This window comes from Lepisosteus platostomus, chromosome 13 (assembly GCF_059453375.1).
Source record: "Lepisosteus platostomus isolate fLepPlt1 chromosome 13, fLepPlt1.hap1, whole genome shotgun sequence".
Taxonomy (NCBI): Eukaryota; Metazoa; Chordata; class Actinopteri; order Semionotiformes; family Lepisosteidae; genus Lepisosteus; species Lepisosteus platostomus.
In genome coordinates this window covers 40053900-40059926 of record NC_142623.1, presented here as the reverse complement: position 1 = coordinate 40059926, position 6027 = coordinate 40053900, and positions in this window count along the sequence as shown.

Sequence of the window (6027 nt, the reverse complement as noted above, 5' to 3'; positions counted from 1 at the left end):
CAATCTACCCAATGCTTAATGTTTCAAAGCACTCAAAATATCAACATTTTAACCACATTGTATGGATTTGCACCTAATGAAGGCAGTTATCATAAGGTACAGTATGAATTGGAAAAACAGTATCAACCTTGTGATGTCTGGACCATAAGAGTTGACCCCGCACTAAGAGCAAGTGCCTTTATCGATTTAGTCACCTACAGCTATCCACTTTTTTCTTATAAACAGTCTTTTTGTACTGTGGGGGGATTAAATATTTATCTAAACAGTAAAATTAAAATGTAGCACAGTAAAAAGAAGTAGAAGTAGAAGAAAACTTGTCGAAAGCAAGCAATTTTCAAGGAGCAAAAAAGTTTAAAAACAGAGTACTTTGATGCTCGGGGATACATGGACATTTGCCAGTGAAAAAGATGCTAAAAATATATATTTAAACAACATCTCAATATACACAAATGCAAAAAAAAAGATAATGTCTTAACACAAAGATATACAGTAGGCTCTGGTCAGAAGGGTAAATATGGCACCAAAAATCCTAACCATACTGTACCTCAAATCTATTTCCTAATCCTACTCCAAACCTTAACACTAACCAGAGAATGTGTGCTTATGGCCAGGCTCTGTTATATACTATGTGTGAGCTCGGGCGAGAAATGCATTTGTAGCTAATCTATTGCCTTATTACAGCAGCTACCTGTACCAAAGCCAAGAGCTACAGTTGACTGCAGGGCAGCTTTGATATGCTGGCTTTTACAATTGTGCAGTCCTACAACTTATTTCAAGGTAGCAAAAGAGAAGGATATACTGTAGATACACTGTCATTAAACAATGGAGTTGGAAATGGCACTTCCAATAACATTCATTCAAATATGAATAATTGATAAATATGAATGACCTATATACGAGAATCATCTGAATTGCCGATAAATGCAATTGATCATTAGCATAGATCTATAGCTGTCAGGTTATAAGACTCTAAAGTGGTGTAGATATTTTTGTTTCGTGGGTAATCACAAACATCTTTGACATGGTACCGTATAATGCCAACCAGATTTGGTGCCTCAGAAGGTTTTATTAGCTAAAACAAATGATGAAGAACATAGAAGGGAAAAGCATGTTGTAAAGTCATTTTTATGTAAAAAAAAACACAAAAATGCAGCTCTGCACAAAAGCTTGAACATGAACATCTGAGATGGTACTAAAACAGACAAATTACATCCCATGAAACCAGCGCAGCTATCCAGCTCCGAAGTGATCAGCCGCCTCTCTGACATATACCATTTAAAGATATCTTAGGTTATCTTATCATTGGAAAGAAAAATAATCAGAAACTAAAATATAAAACTAACCCAGCAAAAGAGAACGCCGGGGTCTTTTCTGGTATATTCAAGTGGCCCCTTCTGTTCAGCTGTATGTGAAACCTTGAGCTCTTCTTAGTGACGTTAGGCAGTGCCCTCCCCCATGTTGAACGCATTTATTCAGCTGTGCTGCCCTCACTCAGCATCCCTGTTCCTCAAAAGAAGCATGCAGCATGTGGCACTGCAAACCACAGAGCATCTGCAATTATTACAAGTCCTTGCCAGGTTTGAGGAGGTGTGAGAACTGTTTCTTAGATAAGCCAGGGCTTCTTGAGGTACCTACATGTGCTCTTTGATAATATGCGGCTGCTGACACCCAGGGACAGGCTGTCTCAAATACCCGAATACAAAATACATCAATGGGCTATATTGTTATGCTCCAGTGACTGCTGATCTTTTGGATTATGCTGTACTAACACCGCCTGATTCTAATCCCACAGTGATACTGCCCACATTGCCTTTTCTCTTTTTGCATGTCTTTCCTTTTTATCTCACACTCCTCTCTTGGCTGTCTCAGCATTTGTTGAAACTTCGTATGTTTTTATTTCTGGGGAGATTCATAAAGAAAATGAGGAAATTAGGACTATTTTTGCATCCATTCAAAACCATCAAAATTCACATAATTTTGGTCTTTATTTGACTTAGTACATATTTTATTAAATGAGCTTTTTGATTAATTTAATTAGATGTCTCTTTGGAGCTGAGGTAGCTGACACCCTTCATGGCGTAAGACAGATGAAGACCCGATTCCTGTTGTCCACATTGAAATTAAAAGCACACCACCATGAAAAGCAAAACCAAATTAATGGTCTCAGGGACCTTGCCTTCAGTTTGCAAAGGTGAACAACTATAAATGTTAATCCATAAACACACTATGGCTGAAGACATGGTGTGCTCAGGAAGGCTTCAATTTCTTCGTTTTCTGGAAACCTTTCTGTGCCAAAGGCCATCTGTATGAACGTGATGGATTACATCTGTCTGAAGTGGGCATCGGTCGACCAGTGCCAAGGATCTACAGAGAAATTCAAACACATTTGAGACAGAAAGCAGTGGGAGAGAATTCAAAGTAGAAAGTGCAAGGGAGAGTCAAAAAAGGAGCCCAAGGAAAAACAAAATATCAAAAGACCAAGTAATTAACTGGTTATACTTAAATGCCAGGAGCAGTCAATGCAAAAGGCTGAAGAGCTACTGCATCAGGATGAAGATGATTTTGATGTAACTAAAAGCAAAGAAACATAGCTTAAATGAGAGCCACTCAGTAAATACTTCAATACGAGGTGGAGCTTAAGCACTAAACAGCTATTACACCATTCCAGCATAGGAAATTAACATAGATTTGTTGAAGATCTCTAAAACTGTATGGGTCAGACATTAATTAAAAACCCTTCAGTGTTATGTTAAAGTTCTGTAATGCACTAATAAGATCTCATGTAGAATATCATATGCAACATTTGTCAATATGTTACAAAAAAGTAATTGCTACTTTAGAATCATTCCAGAAATGACCAACCAGATACATTCCAAGCTTTACAGAACTATACTACACTGACAGGATAAAAGTGCTGAATAATTTTGCTCTTGAAGATAGAAGACTATAAATTAGAATTGATTCAAGTATGAAAAATCCTCAAAGATATTGACAAAGTCAATCCAGTGGACTTCTTCAAAATCAACAGTGAAGCACATGTCAGAGGATTATAGGAAATTATAGGGAATGCAATTTAAAATGGAATTCAAGCCACCCTAATTCATACAGAGGGTTGTGGGGGTCTGACTCAAACTATCCAGCCATGTTGCTGAAGCTGATAACTTGACGTCTTTGAGTAAATGGCTAGATTAGGTGCTCAGATTAATTAATTACAAAATGAGTCAGACAAACTGCATGCCATGATCTGCTCTTTTGTGTAACCTTTGTCATATTCCTCTGCAGTTTCTGTTATTTTCATAATGTTATGCCTTTACAAACCATTCAAAGAATTAGCATGCCTTTGAATATGAAATTCCATAATTCCCCAAATAATAATTCCCGTAGTAATGTTACCATTTGAAAGATGTGCACACAGTAACATGGCCTACATAAAGTTCTCCCTTAATTCAAATTGATGAAACAATTTACCACATACTCTATCTACCCGATCCGATGAATAGCAAAGCTGCGGGTCGCTAATCGATTTCAAGTGTCCCCGTGGTGGTTACTGCACTTTAGTGGTGGGTGAAGTAGTGCAGGTCTCCTCCTCTATGTGAAGCTCCTTGGATCCTATAGGATAAAAGGTGCTATACAGATGTAGGAAACTGGACATTTTGGAAACACATTTCAAAGCCTTTTCTTATACTTTCTGTAGTGCTAAATAAACTCAGGTAAGATGGTGTTCCTTTCTTTACTTACCTAGTTGGTTGCTTATTCTGTGCCTGTACATTTTTGCAATTAATTTTGGTAAATGAGGAGAAAATGTGGCACTGGAACATAAAGCACTGAAAATCCTCCTGAAGAGGCACCAATATATTTGTGCATTCCCTCTACTTGCAATAGCACTGAATCATAAAGCATGAGTTCCCACTCTCTCCTTCATTGGGAATACAGCCAGACTAATCTTCGATTCCAGCAGGAAAGTTCTCTGACCAGAGCAAGCCCACATTTCACTCTGTTGTTAATATTCATAATAAAATGGAACGGAGTAACCGATGACTTGCAGTAAAGCTGACATTTCAGAATGGAAAACCGCATTTGTCTTCAAGTGCTAGCCCTGATTAAAAACCAGAAAGGATCTGAAGCAAGGATAACACTGGAGGGGGAGCATTATTATGATTAAAGTCACACCAGTAACACTTTCAGAATATATTTTCTATTGATTGTACTGCTCAGGTGCTTTGCTGAACTCTGAAGTCATGTGCTTTCCACTTAGTCTAAAGAAATCTGCGTCATGACCTTTGGTTCCAGGTTCACTGTGCTCACAATTGCTATTCATGCACTTGAATGTCTACTGCCTGGAATGTGCTTGCACACCTTTTATGTAGTGGGTAAGAAGAGTGCTCACATATGTAGGTTTGGACTTAAATAATGTAATTAATAATATTAGGTTTATGAACACTTTTCTATGTCATAATTACTTCACAAACATAACCTATTTCTATGGAAATGTTCATATTCTTCATAGAAAACTAAGGAACACATATGGGTTATTCATATTAAACTTTCACTATTTAGACCAGTATAGTCTAAAAGCTAGTGTCACAGAGTGAAAAATAATGGATTTGGGATGAGAGGTGCCTGGGGCTGATTGATCTTAAGTGGCTCTGTGAGGATGGTGCATTTGTATTTGCTACCTCGGGTCCATAAGCTTCCTTTTAACCAAGGTCTTCACACAGACACCCACTAATTACCACACAGCTCGGAAGTGACACATGGGGTTATGAGACAGGTTTAACTGTGCCTGGACTGGCAGGGGATCTCTGGAATAGGGTGCGAATACACAGTGCATTTTTAAACCTGGCCATCTGACTACAGCCAGCTGATCAATGTGCCCTGAGCAGGTAACTCAGCTCACACTCAAGACATCATTAGGATACTTCCACCCAGCTGAGCCATACACACTGTTAGGAGGGCGGTAAAAAGGAGAGAGTCAGGAGAGAACTCAGGACTTTTGGAGAATGAAGGATAGCAAGAGAGATTGCAGGCTTGGAGAGAACTTGGAAAGGACTTGACTCAGAGACCTGGGACTGGGATCAGCAGAAGAAAACCCAGACATCATCTTCCCTCCTCTACCCAAAACTGGACTTAGAGACAGACAGGGACACGTTGTTCAGCACGCCCAGCATGAGGAAGATGCCTGGAACTTCACTGTTTCTTTGCTGTGGCGTAAGGAGACACGCCAGGTTACCACCCAGAGCTGATTCCAGAGAATATCAATGCTGTTTTGTTCATATGGACATGTGGGAACTGGGGTTCATGGGCTGTTCTATGAGTATGACTGGTTTATAGGGTTACATTTATGTGCTGGGAAGACTGAAATACTATAATGAAATGGAATATTATATATGTTAACTGTCTTGTCTGGTTTGTGGATGCACTGTTATATCTGGAACATGAAAAGAACCTGTTGTGAAAAAGGATACTGGAAACCTTATAACTGCTAGGTGGGGTAGTCGGTGTCTGAATTTAGATGTCATTCAAACTGTGACACTACCTTCAAATAACATTTTTCATTTCTCCTTTCCCATCTGAGCCTACTGTACTGTACATTTAAAACAATGTATACAGAAATAGTAGAATATATGGTCAGGCTGTTTACTGTGTATTATATAAGTTGTGGCAGTACTGAGTATTTACATAAAAGGATTATGAAAAATGTTTTACTAACAGATAGTGACACCAAAGAAACATCCAGGAGCATTTTATGAAATTATGTGTCTTGTGGTTTTCATTAGATTTTAAATATAAAGTGTCATTGCCTATAGATTGTATGTATATTTCCGTGCATTTCATAATTACATGTAACCTATCTTTTCATTTTATGCATACCAGATTAAAATTGTATTTGTGTTTGTGAAATATAAATTGTATTCCCCTTAAAACACTGAGATCACACATTTGTTCAACTATCATACTGTATGTGGATTTATACTGAAAACCAAAACAGATACAGTATATACCTGTAGATACTTATACATGTATACC